Source organism: Centropristis striata, chromosome 8 (genome assembly GCF_030273125.1).
Source record: "Centropristis striata isolate RG_2023a ecotype Rhode Island chromosome 8, C.striata_1.0, whole genome shotgun sequence".
NCBI classification, from domain to species: Eukaryota; Metazoa; Chordata; class Actinopteri; order Perciformes; family Serranidae; genus Centropristis; species Centropristis striata.
In genome coordinates, this window is record NC_081524.1 from 29,692,851 (window position 1) to 29,715,028 (window position 22,178).

The window sequence follows — 22,178 nt, forward strand, 5'->3', positions numbered from 1 at the left end:
GGAAAACACAGGCGACGTCACTTCCACGATTGCGACAGCTAAGCTACCTCAGTTGGCTCACGTTGTAGTAAAACACTGTAGCAAACTCCCAAACTCACTCGCTTGACAGCGTCGTAACTACCGAGCAGCTTACAGAAAAACACACCCTAAATACAGCAGTCTGTAATAATCATCACACGGGTCGGCCTGTCAACGCTCAGTCAATGCCATTGTCCTTTTGCTCACTTTCCCGCACTCTCTTCTTCTCTTCCTCTTCAGAGACAGGTGAACTGGCAATATTACTCAGGGTCATTCTTTCTCATACGTCACAACAACTACTTTTTTTTAGGTTTCTTAATACAGCAATGAAATACATTTTTAAAGGCACATATTTAATTTAATTATTTATGCATTTTAACCATAAACTGTATAAAATACGGACTTAGCCTCCGTGACGTCACCCATAGGGTTCTAAAGAGCGCAAATGAAGCTTTGTGGGCGTACCCACAGTCGCCATCTTGGCAAAGTTGACTCCGCCCAAGCTACCAAGCTAGCGGACGCGAAGCTAACAAGCTAGGCTACATGCTACAGAGGGACGGACAGCAGCCAGACAGCTCGCCGACTAACACTGCCGTGATGTTCCTGTTCCTGTTGGTGTCGTCCCAGCTTACACTGCTTTACTCACGGTAAGTTACTCTGAAACTTTATCACACCAGCTTTAACTTGTTTTAGATACATAATTACGGTAATATGAAAAACAGATTTTGTCGAGACTTGCAGTAATGTCGCCAGTGTTACCTTGAATTAGGATAACGTTTATGGACACTTACATGAGGCAAACAAGTTAACCTGCATTTTAATTTAATTTTACTTTAGCTAGAAAGTGTTTATTTGGATGACCCTTGATTAAACTTTATTATGAGCTGAGTGAGTAGAATAGATTCAACTTTGTTGTCATTGAACAGAGTAACAAGTACTAGGACAATGAAATGCAGTTTAGCATTTAACCAGAAGTGCAGAGTAGTTAAGTGCAAGGGTATGTACAATTGAACAGAGTATATAAATATAGTGCAGGTATGAATCGAATATGCTATAGGAGATATCCAGTGAATTAATATGTTATAGAAATATATACAGGAAAGAATGTACAGTATAGCAGGTACAGGTAGATGAACATTAAATGTCAGTCATAGTATGGATAATAATAAATAGTCATAAATATAGGCAGTTACAGTAACAGTAGGTGGGTCACCTCTGTGTAGAGTTCAGCAGGGTGACAGCTGAGGGGAAAAAGCTGTTCCTGAACTTACTGATTCTGGAGCGCAGGGACCTATAGCACCTCCTGGAGGGGAGGAGGGTAAACAGTTCGTGGCCTGGGTGGGAGCTGTCCCTGGCAATGCTGCGTGCCCTCCGCAGACACCGCTTGATGTGAACAGCCTTGACGAGTTCACCAGGATTTGAGACAACAGGTGGGCTTTCTTAAGTTTCCTCAAGAAGAAGAGCCAGGACGGAGGTGTTCAGAGACCAAGAAAGATCCTCGGAAAGGTGGACCCCCAGGAACTTGAAGCTGGAGACACGCTCAACCTCAGCTCAATAGATCTGGATGGGAGTGTGTGTGCCTCTGTTGGTTCTCCTGAAATCCACGATGATCTCCTTGGTCTTTTTGGTGTTTATGGAACTCCTCCCTGTAGACTGTCTCGTCGTTTTTGGTGATGAGACCAATCACGTTGTGTCATCTGCAAACTTAGTGATGATGTTGGAGCCATGCACTGGTTCGCAGTCATGGGTGAAGAGGGAGTAGAGGAGAGGGCTCAGCACACAACCCTGTGGGACACTAGTGTTCAGGATTAGTGTGGAGGAGGTGTGGTTATCTAACCTGACAGACTGAGGTCTGTTGGTCGGAAAGTCCTGAATCCAGTTGCAGAGGGAGGAGGGGTGGTGTTAAATGCTGAAGTGAAAGTCAATGAACAGCATTCTCACACAGGTGTTGTTGTTGTCCAGGTAGGAGAGGGTGGAGAGAAGTGCAATGGAGATGGCGTCATCAGTACTCCTATTCTGGTGGTAGGCAAACTGGAAAGGGTTCAGGGTGGGTGGTAGGCTCGTTTTGAGGTGAGCCAGGATCAGTCTCTAGAAGCACTTCATGATGGTGGGGGTTAGTGCAATAGGGCAGAAGTCATTTTGGCTCATAGCAGCTGACTGTTTTGGCACTGGCACAATGGATGTGGTCTTGAAGCACAAGGGGACGTGTGAGTGGTTTGTTGGTCTGCAGGGAGCACAGCCTTGATGGCTGCCTCCTTGTTGTCCCTGTCAGAACGAGCATAGAAGTGATTAAGCATGTCTAACAAGGAGACGCTGTCTGTTTGTGGGGTGGTGTTGGTGGCCTCGAAATGGCCTGGATGGCTTGCCACATGCACCGGGGGTCGGAGTTGGTAAAGTGCTCCTCAAGCCGTAGCTTGTAGCTGTGCTTGGCCTTCATGATGCCCCTCTTCAAGTCGGCCCTGAATGCGCTGTAGGCCTGTGCATCACCAGATCTAAAAGCAGTGTCGCGTGCCTTCAGCAGGAGGCGGCCCTCCCGGTTCATCCATGGCTTCTGGTTTGGGAATGTTATCTGTTTGAGGGTGGTGACACTGTCTATGTTGATGTTTATAAAGTCCAAAACAGAAGAAGCATAGGTGTTAATCTCCGTGTTTGAGTCCAGGATGGCCTGAGCAGCAAACACACTCCACTCATCAGCCGTTCTGTCCACCCGGAGTACACAACGCCCCGCTAGCTCAATCGCGCTATCGGGGACGCCATTGTTGAGCCACGTCTCTGTGAAGATCATGATGTTACAGTCCTTAATCCAGTTGTGGGAGATGATCCACAGCTGCAGCTCATCCATCTTGTTTGCCAGAGACCGGACATTGGCAAAGAAAATACTGAGTAGTGGCAGCCAATGAGGAGTTAGACTTAGCTTAGCCCTTAGTCCTCCTCTCTTCCCCCGCCTTTGTTTACGGTCTTGATGCCGCCTGCGAGCACTTCCTGTTGGCGAAGCAGGGTTGGTAGCCTCCAGTGCTTTGGCGACCTCTGGTATGAGCCGAAGATTGCCGAAAAAAGTGTGCACATTATGAGCACGAATATCCAGGAGCTCTTGTTGGCTATAGGTGACATGGGCAGGACTGTTCTGAGGGAACAGACTTGAAACAAAAAGACAGAATACTACTGAAGCAGAATCTGGAGAGACACTGAGCCCCGCGTTGTATTTGCGCCGCCATCTTGGTCTTTATCCACCAATTTTACTTCAGCTAGAAGTTGTTTATTTGGATGACCCTTGATTAAACTTTATTATTAGCTGAGTGATATGTAATTAGGTTAGTATTCTTACCGTAGATGTTGGATTGATACTGGCTTAAAATTATTATTTTTTTGCCAATTATTAACTTCTACTCATAGGTATGATTATCCCAAACTTAATACATTTGAAAATCTGCGAGTTGCTTCTCAGTGCAGATTTGTCTGTGCGTGTCGGTTAACGTGTAAAATGATAATCAGCCACAGCGCTATTTAACAGTATGCATATACCGTTATGATGTGACAATCACAGGCTGGCTTGGATTATTATCTGGAATATCAATTAAGAAAGAAATGCCATTTTATATTTATATGCATTTCTTTCAGTACATTGTCAGTAAATTTAACTTTTAAAATTAAATTTAACTAACTAAACCTTCTTCTATTTTATCCTACGTGTGTCTCACTAGTATTTTCAACATTAATTAGGCACTCTTAGTTACTGTACTGTACTTAGTTACTGTCTTCTTCATCCACTGTGACGGCAGCAGCAGCAGCATGGGGGAGGTCAGCAGGTCAAGCTGCTAACCATGATGGAGAACCTGCCTTTACATTGTATGGTCTTAAATATTGCCCACCGTTTTATGCATTTTAATAAATTATATTTACATTTGAGCTAACGTTGTCTTCATTACTAAGTGAAAATGTTAGATTCATAATATATAATAATAATAATAATAATAATAATAATAATAATAATAACCTTTAGCATTTATGCTCAACTCTTTTTCCAGGGTATAGATGTCTAATTTCAATAATGTGATAATACAATCAGGAAGCTGATAAATGGGTGCTTTTAATATGATTTAATGCAAATACTTATAAACACTACAGCAGCAACAGATTTAAGTTTGGATCACCTGCAGAGGAAAACTTTACACAAACAAATAGAAATGTAAGTAAAATATGTGTTACAATGGACAGGCTTAATTTTCATTTCAGTTTTCATATACTGATTAATGTTTAGGATAACCGAACACATCCAACAGTATTAACTACTCTCAATATAGCCTGTTAGTAAACGTTATACAGCTTTGCACAGTCCCTCCTGAAATTCAGGCTTAAAGTTATGTGTCAACTAGAGTTGATCACAATCAGTCAGATTCTGGAGTGTTTTAATATCAAAATGCCTGTTTTGATAGTGATATTAAATTTAAAAAAGTAAAGTCTGGGGTTGTACACCTTCAAATTTTATGTTAACGAATATTTCACAGTCTGAGTCTTAATAACAAACTCCGTTATTTCTGAACCATGCTAAAATGTGATACGTTTTAATAATACAGACATTACTGTAATAACACACAGTGCAGTCCTCCTGTCGACTATGGACCCATGGTCAAAAAGGACAACTCATGACCAACACATTGATATATAATTTTCACATTTTTTTCATTATTATTGGTCAATTTTAGTCAATTATACAAATTTAGGCCTCATTTCAAGACAAATAAAGTAATAAAACCTGAATAATTTTTCAATAGTAATAGTGGAAAACAATTTCTTGATGGAAATGCACAGAGTAGGTTATGTCAACTTTTAACTGAAACTTGTGTTTTGAAAGCATTGTTCATTTTTGGATGGCAGCAAAAATTAAAAAAAAAAAAAGATTCACACTCATGGTTCTCAGGGTCCCCATGACACAAGACTGATTTTAGGACATGTAGAAAAATATGATTGATGAACAACTTTTTTTTTCCACCTTTGAAGGCAACTCATGACCAACACATTGATATAAAATGTTTATATAATATATAATGTCAAGGGGTCCTTTTTGACCCCTGAGGACCATGGGTGCTATAAAAATGTATAAAACACGTAAAAATGTATGAAGATAGTTGAAATATATTTATTTTCTTATGTATAAAAGGATGCAGAGGGGCACACATGCTGAAAATTTCAAGCAATTCTATGAAAGTTAACCTATATTAATGGTATGATAAAAATGATTTGGGGTCAAAAAGGACCACAGGAGGATTCAATTGGGCCGAGTGTAGCATAAACTTTAGTTTAGTCATCATAACATTGTATAATGTTACCATACTAACACGGTGAAGCTTTATTTTCCAGACACATAGACACCTTTTGATTTTAAGTATTACAAAAATAAATTATAACACTATTACTATGACTTCAATAACCATGCCAGTTTAATCATATCTTATTTCATTCAAACAAACTAACAAACTACTGTGAACGCTAATAATTGATCATTTATAAATAAAATTTAAATAAGAATTACACTCACCAAACAAACTGGAGCATGGGCTTCTTGTACAGCAGTGGTACAGCTCACCCCACAGTAAGTGGTGTTGTTGTTATTAGTCCGATGTTTGCATGTAAAACTCTCTGACAGGGAAAGGTTCCAGTGAATTAGCAGTTACAGACACCTAGCGGCTAGTGTCGTCAGCTTTGTCACCTGTCACTCAAAGTGGGGACCCGCTTCATTATGCAGAATATTCTAAACTTAAACGAGTGAGAGATAAAATATTTCACCCCCCTCCGAGTTGTCGTGGAAGGGGAAATCAGCTTTTGAGAGTAGAGGCATTGTTTGAACCAGGCTGTAAACATGTTGATTTCTACTGTGAAATCGGACATTTTAACATGAGAGTCAATCTAACTTGCTTCCTTCTGCAGCCAGCCTCAAGCAGCCAGTCGAGGAATTGCAGTTTTTTATACTTCCGCATAGGCTTCACAGCTCAGTACCAGAGGTTGCCGCTTGATTTTAACTTCATAATTAATTGACATTTTATATCATTAAGATGAACTTAAACATGACAACTAAATATTATTCAAGCACCTTATTAACCTGAAATAACCACACCCTTTCAAAGAAAATATATTGATATTTATCAGCTTATTACACATAAGAAACAGAAAACGTTCACAAACTTAAAAATGGGTCATCTGTAATGTGTAACTGTTGCTACATATCTAATAACAACACTAATATTGCACAACATGTGCTAACTTACATGACAATGAAATGTGAAAATGCAATTGAAGTTGAGGAGAAAAAACTCTTTTGGTATTTGCAGTAACGGTTCCTGGGCTCATCCTAAAACCCCGACACATGAATGACATTAAAATTAAAATGTGACTGGAGGGGGTCTTAATACGCCATGCTAACTAGAATGTTAAAAAAGATAAAATAAGATGGTAAAGATGGTTCAACAGCATGAAATACCAGAAATATAAATCAACGAGTTTTCAGAGCATTTGTCATCAAGGTTGTGCCAGTTTCTTGTTCTTACTGCTGCAAATGTCCCTCCTGAGGGAAGTTCAGAGAGAACGGGCACAAGGACAACTACAACGACAATACTCAATAAAAAAGTAATCAATAACCACATCTACCAGCTGAACAGGATGTACAAAGATAGAAATCCTGTGGCAGCTTTCTCACATCATAATCAATCAGAGAAAACTTGTGGTTGGGTGTTATTGTCTCTTTACAAGTTCAAATCAATGTCTCAGGATGAAGAGTCCTTAGTCCTCTGTCACTACCAACTACAAAAACATGCCGCTTAAAATCTCAAGGTTGTCTTATCATCTTGGAGAATAGTGAAGGCAGCTGGAATTTCTTCCTTTAAATCAAAGACATCTCATCATCTGACAGGTGCAAAAAACTTTTTTCTTTCTTTTACCTCAACACACACACACACACACACACACACACATTGACCAGTGCACACACAATTTGTGCTATTCTTAAGTGTGTTTCAGGTCTTTCTCTCTGCTATTGAATGTGCAGAGCTTTAGTAAGTCTGTCAGCTGGTCTGCTGCCAAATGGATCAAGTGCCAGGCCACCCAAATTACAGAAAACATATTGTCCAGGTTTTGAAATATTGGTTGCTGAGATGTCTGCTGTCACTCCAATACAATGGACCTCATGGAATTGAAAAAACACCTATGAATAAATTCAGCAGCAGCATGTCCTTACAGAATCACTGCTCTTGTTCCTTTGGATGATGCATAGGCCTTGCAGTGACTAATTTGGATCTATTGAACTTTCAACTGATGAAACAGTCACTATGAAAACTTTCCACAGGGTGCTAACAGAGAAACTGTAATGGAAAATAACAAGCATCTTATAATTCATATAATGTAATTTTTAAACATTGTAACCATCAGTGATTCAATTACATTTTCCTCGTTTGTGGAGGCAGAACATTTAGGGAGACATATCTTAAACACCAGACAAATTAAACTTAAATTACAACAAAAGCTGAGGGAACCAAAAAGTTTTTGGATGGACCATGCCTTTAAAGTAAGAGACATAATACATGAGTTTTAAACAAAGCATTTGCTGTGATGCAAACAAATTCTGCTTCACAAACTTAATGCATTAAAAAAACAACCGATCAACATTAAACTTCAGTCAGAAATGTGTTTTGCCTATTGTTGCCTGACTCTCATGTCTGAGCTTCACTGTGCAGAATAATGTATGAAGAGTTTGATCATAGAAGGCTGTTTTCACATTCATCTGCTGAAGGGAAGTTTCTAAAATCTCAGTTTAACACCTGGCTGCATGAGATGTTTTTTGTGACATAACGGCTTGTTTGGAGCCAACCATGGTCTAATTTATAACTTTAATGATGTGGCAACTTGAAAACTCCACTATACATTCACTGTGAATTGGCTTTTCAGGCAGTAGGAGACTTCTTGCATCGAGCTGCTAATAAACCTTTGGAATAAAAATATTTGCATATTTATAGAATCTGGAGTTTTTAGTAAGTGAGAAGGACTGGGTGTAATTTTAAGAAATTTCTTTTGTCTTTGACTTTTGTGTGAAAAAAAAATAGACAGAACACATTATTCCATAGTATTAAGTTAAAACAAGTCTTGAGGGGCTCTCAACATGATCCTCCTAAATGTTATGTAACATCTGCCCCACGTAGCTAATAGGGATGTGCATTTCAGGCAAAAGTACTATTCATTAATCATGGGGTACTAATTGATTAATTTGAATGTTCGATGGCGCTCTTACCTGTGTTAAGGTTAGGCCTGGGCCGATAATCAATAAATCAATTAATCGCACGATAAATTAAATGAACTCAATCATTTTGCCGGCCTCGATATATCGCCATGCGCATGCATGTTTGTTTTCCTCGTCTGTTGCCTCCAAGCAGGCTGGATGACAAGAGGGTTCACTCTGTGCTCAATCTCAGCACCTGGGCGCTTTTGTTCCATAGCAGAATGAGCGGAGTGAACCCTCCTGTCAGTCATCCAGTCTCTTTGTCTCTGTGGGGAAGGCTGGGCCGCTAGCATTGGCTACACACAGAGTGCAGCAGGTGAGCCTCGTGCGGAGCAACGCGAGGAAAAAAGATGATTGCAAAGCCAAATGCCACAGCCCCAGTGTGGGAATATGTCGGTTTCAAACCGAATGAAAAAGGTGAGCCCATCAACACACGGACGAGCCTGTATGCCGAATTTGTTCAAAAGTGGTGGCAACAAAAAAAGCCACCACAACAAACTTGCATGCCCATCTAAAGCAGAACCACCCGACCCAGTTTTCCCAGCTGGGGAAAAAAACTGCACCTGGAGATGCAGAGCCTTCGTCCCGACAGTCAACACTGGTCGACAAAGTAAATATAAACGCTGTGCGCTCACAGAAAGTGGTGTTTGCTACATCACAAAATTAATGCTGCCCTTTAAAAAAAAAAAAAAAATGTTTGTTTTATTTATTTAGGATATTTAAACATTCTTAAAATTACAATTACAATGGTAAAAAACACTGAGAAATAAAAGTGTACTGTATTTGAAAGGGTGTGCATTATTATGATATATTATCATGTTGACAATAATATCGTTTATCGGCAATAATTTGTGGGACAATATATCGTCCAGCAAAATTTGTTATCGTCCCAGGCCTAGTTAAGGTACATTTAAAAAACTTTTATATTACTGGTGGTGCCTCCCTTCATGTTTAGAAAGTGAAGCAAAAGCTATTCACTATTTTTAAGATTTGACCTGCAATTTAAGTAATTCAACCTCTTAAATAATCATGTAAACCTGGCTTTTATACCTTAAAAATATGACACAAACAAGTTCACTTCAGATTAAATGGAAATATTTTAAGTCAATGGTTTTTCAGATACACAATAATAATTTCAGATCACATGCCAAATGATAAACATGCCTAGATAATAACAATTTCCTTTATGACCATTTGACATTTTGAGTCTTAACCTCTCTTTTATACTTCATAATCACCACTCCTTGTCGCCTTTAACATGTAAACATGTGAGAAAAACCTTTTGGTGGGCCTTCACTGACACACACTCTTACTCTGTATTAAACCAAATAAAAACACTGTTGCTGGCCTAAGTTGAAGCTTGGGAACATTGAGGCCTAAAACTATAATGGCCGTTGCACTTGTACTCACGAATCCAGAAATAGTCATCAGTCACAGCAGGAACCATCAACCTGAGCACACCAGCGGGAAGGAAACAGCTCTTTATGTGGTCCAAAAGGGCTTTTCCAGTCCTTTCTTACAGTCACAACAGTCCGTCCCTTGAGGCAAATAAATCGGCTGAGCAATAAGTCCATAGGCGATTTCATGACGAGCTAACAAGAGCTGCAGAGCAAAGCTAATGCCAATTATGCTAATGCTAACGGCTACTCACGATTAGCAACAAATACTGTTTTACACTCCTGCATATAGTCACAGTACACAAAACAGCTTGCAAACTCATATTTACCTCTTGTAGTTCACCAAAAAGTCCAAACCGTTAGGATAACTGGTCGTAAATCACAAAGTTGGACATCTCATAAACTCTTACACTCTTATAAATTCATCACTCATCACTGGACGTTGATAGCTCTCACTGTCCGTGAACTGCGTCTTACAACTAAGCCCCGCCCCTCTACCTGAGATTAGAATCTGATTGGCTGAAGAGCTAAGGACATTCCAATTAAAACACAGAAAAACAAAGATTGACATATAATGCTATACTAATGGCTGTGGGTGTTGGTGTATTACTTGCATAACGTCACCCTCTTAAAATAATCGCCTAATTTTTTCAAGTTTTGCAGGAAATAGAAAAAACTTCACTAAAAGTGTAACATATGACATTTATTGATCATTTCACTCAAAAATGTGTAGCAGGATGATGCCTGCTGCAGTGGCCTTCCACCTTAACTACCTGGCTCTCAGCAGCCAATTATTGCCAGGAGTCTGAATAAAGGCAGATGGCAGGCGGCCTCAGACTCCGAGGACCGAGACACGCCCACTTCCTGGTCGTCTCACTTCCATTCGCCCTGTTGCTACCGGCAGCAGGTATGGTGGCGGTCTGTCTAAACGTTTCTTGCTGTTTTAACAAAGACGGTTGTGTCGTAGGCTTGCTCCGGTGTTGGTCCCGCATCAGCAACGGCACTTTCTCTCTCTCTCACGCACTGATTCTGCCTTCTTTCCATGAAATGATTGTGACAATGTGATTTATTCTTGATCGATAAAGTGTACATCTTCTCAACACTATCAATCAATCAATCTCTTCCAAACATATCACAATTAAAATGCAACCGCAATTACAGAAGATTGTGTCTGAAAACAAAATTATTATTCTACATTTAGCTGTCTAATCAATGACTTGAGCTTGTGACCCCAGGTGAACACTGATAAATGTATGGTAGGACAGACCAACAGAAGCACCCCAAAGGATAAGGACTGAGTCACTGGTTGCATTTACTAGAAAACAGACTGTACCATTAAAGGTTTTTCAGTCTCACAATAAACAAAGAACACAAAAAACACTATGGTAGGTTAACACGTATTTTCAAGGCCACAGACAAAGTTCTCTGTTGACCAACCTGTACAGGAAAGAAAATACTGCTTGATCTCTTTTTTTTCCACAGCTGAATATTTCAGTTTTGGTAAAACAAAGACACATCTCTGAGAGAAAGGCAAAGAGTGCTTGTCTCAGTTTCTCAGCCTGTTTCAGGTCTGACAGAGCTGACGTGGAGTGACTGCTGTTCTGCTGGCAGCCTGCTCTCCTGGAGCAGGTAGACCAGGAGATGAACACAGGTAGAGTCAACACACACAACTGGTCAGGTAGAGCTTGAAAGAGATGGAACAAATGGCTCCACATGCACCACCTTCAACTCAAAATGACCCAGCTGTACAGGCAGTGCAGCCCTCCTGGCAGTGATGGGGGTCCGATGCAGTGGATGTGAAGTGACGGGACTGCTGCTGGCTGGCTGCTCTCCTGGAGCAGGTAAACCAGGTAGAGTAAACACACACAGCTGGTTTCACAGAGACACACAAGGGGGAAAAGCATGGAACAACATGAAAAGACACTGTAATGCATGTTGACATGCTTACGCACAACTGTAGGGAGTTATACAGGGAAGGACACAAGTTATAATCAGAAAGATGGACGGCTGGACATCGGCCTTTCACTGCCTGTAGCATGTAGGCAACAGGAAGTGGTTTTATTTTAGGAAAATAAGAACGAAAGACAGCAGTAGAATAAACAAGCTGACAACTTGGGCTCAGATGGATAAACAAGCCGACATGGAGGTAACAAGGCCAGTGCGTGGGTACAGTCCACAGCCTCAACTTCACTCAGAGAGGCTATTAGTCCCTGGTTGTGGCCCAGCCTGTCAGTTTTGATAGCAGCAGGTAGAATGTTGAAACTGTGGCACACCAGCTGTGGCTCACTGGTAGCTTCTCCTCCTCCATCCCTCCACCACCTCTGCAACACAAACACATGCTAAACAGGTCAGTGTCTCCACTGCCTCCCACATTCAGCTGCAAATGAGGCTTTGGGCCCAAGCACTGTTTGATGTCATGAATAATGAGGATGTATTTTCATTTGCACAGGTTGTCTGAAAACTATAACCCCTATTGTTTAGGTCCCTCACATCAAGCAGTCAGGTCTGTGAGCTCTGGAGTCTATTCATGTCCAAGTTGTAAACACATACAACCCAAACCTGAAGTTTAACAGAGAGATTGTGTAAAAAAAAAAAATAAAAAAAAAATACACTGATATTGTGGCTATATCAGACAAAAAAAGGAGTGTTTTTCTGATGATTGGTACAACGCACATTCAGTATCTCGGGATTTGAAGCATCTGACATGTGGACCTCCCGGTCATGATGGACATCTGACAAAGTGGATGTGACGTGGTGCCTTAGCTGCTGGCTACCAGAAAAACTTGAAGTTCACAAAAGTGCACAAATAATAAACCACATTCAGAAGAAGATGTGCTAAACTTAAATAAAGGACGCACGAACATGTGATGACCTGAGTATGACCCAAACCTTCTGTCAATCCACACTATCCCACCAATGTTCTCTGTCTGATTGTATTGTTGACCACTGTATATGAAGGCAAAACAAGAAAGAAAAACAGCAAACACATAATTTAACATAATAATGAAACAACAAGCACGAACCCATTGGACTGAGAAAGTGGATGCCAAAAACAGCACAATTCAGGTGCAATTGTGACCAAATAGTCTCTAGTTGCATAGTGGATATCCATGCACTTAAGATAATTAACCAGATGGGGATTTTTGCATTACTGTGATTTCTTTAACACCACCTAAACAAAGCAAAACTGTTTTTCATGAACAAGTTATTGAAGAAACATGATATTTCCAATTCAGATCTCTAGTTTACAAATGATGAAACACACAAGTGTGCATGTGTTTGACAAACACTTTAAGGAATAGTTTGACATTTTCTTGCAAAGAGTTAGAAGAGAAGATAGATACCATTCTAGACGTGGCTTATGTTTCAATGTTTATCGCATTTTACAATTTTCATGTGTCATTTTATGCAGCATTCACAGCTGGTATCGAGGCTGTTATTTGTTGTTTTATGTAGTGACTTTCCTATTTTTGACTTGACTTGACAAGGATAAAATGATTCAGGACTTGCTTTTGACTTGGACCAAATGACTTGAGTCCTATGGTCCACACCGCACGAGTCAAGGATTAGGATATTTTCTACCTTGGGACTTTTCTAGGCTGTCTTCATGCTTAAATAAACTAAGATAAACTAAGCAAACATCTCTTGATTGGCAGGTATGGGTAATCTTATTTGTCTGTTATGAAAGGAAAAGTAATTACATGCAGTATTACATTTGTATTGAAAATAATTAAATTCAGAGTCTGCAGTACTCAGTGGAATAACTAAGTGAGAGGCAGTAAAAGTAGCAGGTCTATCTCTCATCGACTGACTGGCGGGTTAAAAGTTGGATTTAATTGAAGCCCACAGGCTGCTACAAGCTGCTATCGACAGGCTGCTTATGCCAGTCTATAGGAGAGTAACAGTAAACTGGTCAAATTATCATCTCTGTTGACACTGCAGAGGTGTGCCTCAGCCAGGGCATTCAGACTGGAGTTATTCTGTCATTTGTTTGGCATTGTGACTGTTAGAAAGATGTTATCAGTGCTAAGGATTAATGACCTACTGATGGAAAAGCTCTTCACCTTTCAGCTGTGTCCGTGGCTAAATATGTGTTGAATGTGGCCCATTGATTTCCTCATTACCCTCAGCCTACTAAACAACCAGGCGACCGCTAATGCACTGGTCATTACCATTCAACTTGTTGGACAAGGTCTGTGTATGCAGACCTTTCTCCACAATCCCCAAGGACATTTGCTGTTGCTGTATTGTATAACGTATGCTTGTTTACATTAAATTATTTCCCTTTTTATTAAAATCAAACTCTGAAATACTGGATTTTTGCTTCACTTTGTAGTAGTTTAGCTTGTATGTCTGAATTGAAAAGCATGAAAGAATGTCATTCAGCACAGACTTATTATTTCAATTGGAAAATATGTTATAGGTTTAAGTTTTTTTTTTTTTTAAAACACTCATATTTCAATCAGAGTTTCTTGTTTCTTGCTTTACTTGCTAAGTTACTTCTTATAAATAGGAGGTTATGTTTTCAGCTGGCTTGTTTGTTGGCTTGTTCGTTTGTTTGTCAGCGTGATTGTGCAAAAGAATATTTTCCAAATTTTCATGAAACATGGTGGAAGAGTGAACCATGGGCCAAGGGCAAACCTGTTATGTTTTGAAGATGCGGATGCAGATTCAAATCATGAATGGTTGGATTCATGAATTATTTGTCAGTTTTGTTATAGGACACGGCCTTGGCAGGAAATCTGTACTCTTCACTTAATGTATTATTTCTCTAAAAGTCATATGAGGCACGCATTTCCCATAAACAGATTTTTTTTTTAAAAAGTGCTCGCAGTGCACCTGCACACGACAATTGCAGATGAGATGCAGGACACAGCCAGGAATGTTTTCCAAGTCGTAAGTATTACACAAGTGAGTAAGTAATCCAAAGTATTTAGAATACATTACTTAATTTGACTAGTTCAATGGAATATGTTACATTACATTATAAAGCATGTATTCAGTAATCTATAGTGGATTGGCATTTAAAAGTAACCCTCCCAACACTGTTCACATGTTACAAACCTGTGAGTGGATAGAGTTTGAGAAACACCAAGAAACTTCTTAAAAGTAATCTTGATGTTGATGATGATTATTTGTGTAAGTTATTTGTAAATTCAAACTCAGCAGTTGCATTGATTGTATTTATGGAAAGTACATTGCATTAAAATAACAGAACATGCCTAAAAGTACAGAATATCAGTAGCTAAATTATTGTACCTAATAATGTCAAATGGGTTAGTATAACCTGGCATTTCCCATTTATCCAAACTGTGTGAAAACTACTATGGAAAACATTTTTTTCATATACTAGCTACCTAAATTTAAAAAGGATTTTAATCACTTTAATGATGTCCTGACTTTTCATCTAGCACATCATCAGATCAAAATGTCATCTAATCAGAAATAATGGCCATGGTAAACATTATCCACAGCCACACAGAGCTGCAGGCATGTGTGAAGACTTATCTTGTTCTTCTTAAACTCCAAAGACATTAAGGTTAAATGAATTAAAAGCTCTAAATACTTGGTCCTTGTGTATTCGATAGCTTAGTGGAAAAAAAGCATGCTGTGATAGACTCCAGGCCCGAGACTATGGATAGGTTAAGCACTATACATAATAGATGGATTAACACTGCTTTGACTGCGGACATGAGAACTGCCAAGGCTTTTTTCTTTTCAAATGCCTTGAATTGACTTCAGTTATTCTTATTTCTTTTCAAGTGTATGTTATTACTGTTTTGTGTGTTTCACTCAGAGTGTCATTGCCATGTCAATCTATATTGTGTTTTTCTCAGCTACTCAACTGGGAGAGGTCCAGGTTTTCACATACAAGCAGCAGCTGGGAGCATAAAGTCAAAATGAAGACACTTGTCTGACAAGTAAGTCCGTATTCTTGATGTGAAACATCCAGTGTTCCACAAAGCTGTCATGAATTGCATTCTTGTATTTGTGCCCCATATTCAAATGCAATGGTTGTAAACGTGTACACACAGTAGATCTATTAAATCTAAAATATCTGAACTTAATCACCCAACTATTTGTCTGTAATAACCTTGTGTTGTGGGCAAGGGTGTGTCGGCATAAAGGCACAAAATAGTTCTCCCTTTTTTCCATCACATCCTCGGGAGACAATCATTACCAAACTTTACAAAGACTAACTATTTAAACCCTTGCTCCCATTGAAAGCCAATTCATACAGACTGAAGAAGAGAACTTAAAAAAGAAAGACAGGGAGGAAAAAAGGAAACAAAAGCTGAGATAGACTCTGAGAGAACGTGGAGGACAGAAAGACAGGAAAGACAGAGAGAGAGATGGAAACAGAGAGACCCGTATAGAAAGAGATGGTGAAGAGGAGGCTCTTTTGGAGTGCAGTGGGCTGTGAGACAGGTCCATTCACTCTGCTCTAAACACTGTGTCCCACTGTGCATCAGTGCTCTCACCCAGGCAGCCAACACTGTGGCCACAGACTCAAAGTTAACCAGTCAACTCCATTACAGTGCAGGGGGCGTGTACAGACCTGCCACACCAAAGGGATCACGCCGGCTGGCCAAGAATATTAATTGCTTTTAAATGAAGTGGAAGTCTCTTTATTGGGTGTCTGGTGTTGGTTTGTTATCTGCAGGGCTGAAAAGGCCTCACTGCTCTTTGGTCTCGCCGCCTTTGAAAGAGAAACTGACTCTGGATGAGGTCATTGATCAACGGGGGCTGTATACTCCCAGTGGGTTTTTGTGTGTCCTGCCCCTTTAACTACCGCTATTGTACTTTGCCCATTCAATCCTCAATGCACTGCGGTCAATAAACATATTTGTTAATGATGCTTCCTCCCAATTGAGAAGTCCAAATTATGTTTATGGACCATGATGTATTTGTTTAACATACACATTTTAATAGATAAGGAACTGATGGTCCCTGCAGACATGTAATGCATTACTTAGTAACATAATATTAAGTAATGTGATTTTCTTCAGTAACGAGTGTAAAGGATTACAATTTCAGATTTGGTAGTTAACATTGGCAATCCAAATAATACCTTGTTACTCCAACAGTTTAGGGGTACGTTTTTTGTGTGGTTTTACATGGAGTTTGATGAAAGGTTGATATCAGTTTGTTCAACAGACTTAACGTATTAAAAAATGTACTACAGCTGCCCACTAGTGAGGCCACAACATCTGGATCATCCCTGTATATGTTATATATCCCAGTGTACAGTGTAATTTAGCAGATGCTTCCAAAGTGACGTGCATCTGAGAGTTCATGCTAGTGAAGGGACAGGAGCAAAACTAAAAACTCAAAGAAGAGGTCAAACATATATTTTCCCCCAACGTTGGTTTTCTCATGTTTTAGGTAGTTCTGACCACACTGATGTTTCTTCAAGTTTTATTTATTCTGATTCTATGGTTTGGCCTAGCTTTTTAGTTGACAGGGTGATATACTAGTTGTTAGCCTGGTATGGACAATTTACAACGCATCTTGGACATGTGACCAGCAAAGAAAAGAGAGTAAAAGAGAGTAAACAGCCGAAGGCATCAGTAAGAGAGTCTTTTGCAGGCTTCCTAGCTTGTCTACTTGTACTGTAGAAGACGCTAATAAAATTCACAACGATAATATAACAGCTAGCAAAGCAAAAAGTGGTCAGCTGGCAGTAAGCATGCTAGCATATTAGCTCATCGTTGGCAGTTTGGCTACCCGCGTTGGTAACCTCACCCTCAACGTGTATGTTTCGGCAGCTAGACTCGACCAAAAGAGATGCAATCTAACTTCCTGTAATGCCCAAATTGTCATTTAAAGTAGGGCCCATACAGTATGTGGTGTGGTTTTAGCTAGCATGCTAATCATTTGTGTGATTTCTTATGAAAAGCTGCAGGTGTCGAATAACTATGAGCTGCTGCTGTTATACACAGGTTTTGAAATGGAAGGTTTGTTTAAGCACCAAAACTACTATTTAAGGTTATGGGAAAACAACATGGTTATAGGGTTAAAATATTTACTTTGGCCCATAACTTTCAATGGGTCAAAACAAACATTTCTTAAGATAGCAACAAAATTCCAGTACATTACTTTTAGCAGGAATACTATGAACCATTCATTAGCCTGCTAGAGTATATGAGCCCTGTAACTTCATCTTGAGGGCAGAATTTCTGGAGAGTCATAGTCACTTCCTGGGACGTTTAACCACAATGTTTTGTATGTTCAATTATGTGACATGTGGTTGTAAGGGCTTTAGAGTTGTTTAAAGGTACCTCCCAGCTGAGTAATGAAAGCTAAGTAATAAGTAGTTAAACTATTTATGTTGTTGTTGAGCAAAAATAACTTTTTTCCATGCAAATATGTAATGATGCAAATATTGAGTGTCATAGATTATGAAAAATGAACATTTCCCCATCACAACAGATACCTTAGCAAAGCAAATGTGAGCACCATGTACTGCACACTAGGCTTTATTATTTTGTCTCGTAGGTAATTCGTCGCCGCCTGGCTGTGACTGAATGCATTTCCACCTGTAAGCCCTGTCGGGACTACAATGGCTGCTGTAGCTCAAATCATGTACAGTGTGTCCACCTCTCTGGTCCCCACTGAGCTCTGTGTCTGAGGCCTAGCAGGCTAGCAGGGGGAGAGGATAGAGGACATTATCTATAATTCTCTGCGCCGTCTCTCTCTCAAAAGGGGCCCAGGCACCAAACAAAGCCCTGCTGCTAGACAGCTCTGGAGATGAAGACGAAGCTGAGGTTTCACATCACCATGAATAAGGTTAGATATTAATCCAGCTAAGAGAAGAAAAAACATGCTACAGGTTGCTTTCTCAGCTTCTTTTGTGGGAGTATTTCTTTGTGTTGCTGTCTGTCTGGCTTGTGAATAGGATCCCCCTCCTTCTTACTATGTCCATTGAAAAAATTGGCTTCTAAATACAAGCTATTAGAATATTTGTGTAGATGAGTAATAAGGTATTAGTTGCAATTACTGGTCATCTATTAGTCTGGTATAATAGACTGATTAGGCAGTGAGCCTTTTAACTTCTGAAGAAGTAATTTGGAAGACAGCCTACCTTTGACAAGGCAAAGAAAGGTTTCCTTTATTCAAGCCATATCTGGCTATTGTACTAACAGACATGTTATAATGGGATTACTAGCGACTACAGTGGACTGATAAAATCAATGGTGAACGCATCATTTTGTATAATTCACAGGTACTGGAGATGAGAAGAGATCTTGGCTAGTGAGAGGGCACTTCAGAATAGATGAATAGGGAGAGGTATACGCATTACACAACCTATATTTAATATAATTTACTACATATGGAAAATAGTGGCAGGAAATTTTACCCCCTCAATGTTTATTCAAGGTGGCTTCAACACATTGTGACCTTTGGTGACGGGGGGTGGGGGGGATTTGGAAAACCTTGAATGTTTGCCTCAAAATGTTACATTTTGGCCTGTCTCAGGGTGACTTGTGTTTGACCTCGGAGAAATTGGAAGCATAGCCTCCTCTGTACAGGTAGTACTGGTCCTTTGTCAAAGATGATGACAAAACCTCCATTGATATTCCGTCTGAGTTTTCCAAGGACACCCTGTTGTTGTCAAACATATCCCTGCCTGAAATCTTTTATAATAAAGAACAATGGCAGCTCTTGTGGTCATGTTGCTTGGACTACTTCTTCTTTCATCGGTCTTGCTCTTGCCTTCCCTATTATCTTGAATCCAAGGAGATACTTGTAAATCCTTGCTGCTGTGTTAACTAAACTGTTTGCAAAAATGTATGTTTAAGAAAAAAAACGTGTAAGAGAAACACAGCTCTGTCATAAGATGCTTGAAATGAGGGTATCAGAACTATAAAATTAGGTTTGTCCCTGAACCCTGAGTGTATGGAGAGAATTGGATATAGCATTTGAATTGGGCCCCCATTCATTCCTATGGAAGTTGCTTGGTGGCAGATGAAGCCAATAAGATCTTCTTGCATAAAAATGCCCAGCTACATTTATGGGGCCCATAGAGTTTTTATCCAAAGCAACGTACATTTGAGAGTTCATACAACAGAAGCTAAGATGAAGTCAAAAGACCACATATGAGTAAGTGCCATGGGTTAACGTTGAGTCCATTAGTATTAAGTGCTTTCAGGCAGTGCATAAGGACAGGGGGAGCTAGACACCTTTCACTGGAAGAGCGTAGTGAGCAGGAGGGTTTGTGGACATATATCAAGGAGTTAAGGTAGGCAAAAGCTATGCCAGTTGCTGTTTTGTAGGCAAGAGATGGGGTTTTTAATTTGATACAGACTGCAACTGAGAGCCTGCATCAAAAAAGGGATACATTATGTGGTGCGTGTCAGCCATTGTGTTTCTTAAAATGATGAAAAATACAGTTTGAGGATTTTGAAATATACACTCACAAGCCACTATATTATATACACCTGTTATATAGGGCTGTAAAGCTACTGATCATTGCACTTCATCTTCCTGTGACATTTTTTATTTGTGGTTTCCTGGTGGATTTTGGGTTGATTTGTGTTTTTCTTTTCTCTTATATATATATATATATATATATATATATATATATATATATATATGTAATCCAATCACATGGCAGCAACTCAATGCATTTAGGCGTGTAGACATGGTGAAGACGAGCTGCAGAATGAGGAAGAAAGGTTTTAAGTGACTTACGCCTGGATTCCACTGGATGCGTAACGGCTGCAGATCCGTCGTCGGAGCCGTTACGCACCCATTATAATCAATGTGTGAGATTCCACCGACTGCAGATCCGCTGCGTAATGAGTCCGACAACGCAGGGCCATCCGACAGCCCTCGCAACACTTGCGAAGAGCTTCTATTTTTGTCGGACGACGGAGCACTACGCATAAATTCAGCACAGAGCAGATCGTTCGGGACAGGAAGTCTTGCACAGACACAAAATAAAACACCGGTATATTTTCAAAATAAAATACCTCGGGTTCGCTAACGAGGTCGGCCGGCTCGTTAGCGCTCGTTAAGACGGAGTAGCTGGATTTGTCTCCAGTCATTAACGAGGAGATGTTGATTATCTTCCAGTTATATCAATTGATTAGGTGTGAATTCGCGAGATCTCGTGCGTCCTCGGGACTCTGCTGTCCGCAACAGCTCCGACACAGACGGATCCGGTGGGTGTTGACGGACTGCGTAGATACGCAGCCGTTGCGGACAGACCCCTGTCGGAGTCGTTACGCATCCAGTGGAATCCAGGCGCTAGGCTGTGGCATGGTTGTTGGTGCCAGACGAGTTGGTTTGAGTATTTCACAAACTACTGCACAACCATCTAAAGTAAAATGCCCTATTGATGCCAGAAGTCAGAGGAGAAGGTCAGACTGGTTAGAGATTATGGTAAGGCAACAGTAACTCAAGTAACAATTCGTTACAACCAAGGTCTGCAGAAGACCATCTCTAAATGCACAACACATCCAACCTTGAAGCAGATGGGCTACAGCAGCAGAAGACCACACTGCCAATTTATTAGGTACACCTTGCTTGCTAATAAAGTAGCCAGGAAGTGTACTTCATAATGAATTATATGCCAATATAACACCAGTCTGATGGTTTGAAGGCATAGAATTGCATAGCCAGTAAATAACAGTTTGAAAATACAACTTTTGCTAGATTGAAGGTATCGTCCATTACAGAGAAAGATTCTTTTTGTTGGCTAAACAAATACAAATACAGATAGTGATGTATCTGTACACCTCTACCATAGAGTATGTGCACTAGAGACTTCCACCAGCCAAGCCAACTACTAAAGGTTTAGTGCTCCACTAACTTGACTGGAAATACAATTATTTAATCATTAATCAGTTGCTCATAAAATAAAAGCAACTGGTGATTAACAGGCATCTCTTTCACAATGTATGTACATGAAAAAAAGTGGTATTGAGCCCAACAATATCACGTGACAGACCTGGAAATTGTAGTCCCACCGTTTGGCAAATATGTCAAATTACCTCCTGGGCAATTGCCCTGTACACAGCCTAAACACTCTCTTCTGTTAAAGGCTGTAGTGCACCACACAAATAAACAGAGGAGGTTCTCCATGCCTCTCCACCCTTCGGTTACTGGCTCAAGCTTCATGCCTCCTCATTCACCAGTGGTCGCAGATGGAGCACAGGGTTGACACTGGTCCAAATAACCCAGAACAATATCATGTTTCCATTGGTGGCAGACAAGACAAGTGTATTGCTTTCTTTCCTACCCACTTGTCTCCTCTCTTTATACCTCTGCTTCTCCCTTGCCTGTTGTTTATTCTAATGTGGTCCGGATGGAGCAGCTGGTGGTGACATGAGGTTGATTATGCTGTTCCCACAGTGACATATTCAAAGGCAGCAGAGGAAGGCTCCATTGTTGCCTCTGATCTGTGGATGACAGCCCTGCCTGTTGCACCAGCTCCACACTGGCGAACTCATGGTGAGAGGGGAGCAGGGCGTGCATGCAGGGACGTGTATTTT

At 40.2% G+C, this 22,178-nt stretch overlaps 1 long non-coding RNA gene across 1 annotated transcript in view; it reads right to left on the reverse strand.

Moving 5' to 3' along the window:
* LOC131977045 (uncharacterized) overlaps nt 1–10,125 on the reverse strand; it is a 31,243-nt gene extending 21,118 nt beyond the window's left edge. The window contains exons 1-2 of the long non-coding RNA XR_009394847.1: nt 10,008–10,125; nt 9,692–9,819 (exon numbers count right to left, since the gene is read on the reverse strand). This is a non-coding gene — a long non-coding RNA (uncharacterized LOC131977045). The remainder of the gene's footprint in view (nt 1–9,691; nt 9,820–10,007) is intronic.
* Between the last annotated feature and the right edge of the window lie 12,053 nt (nt 10,126–22,178).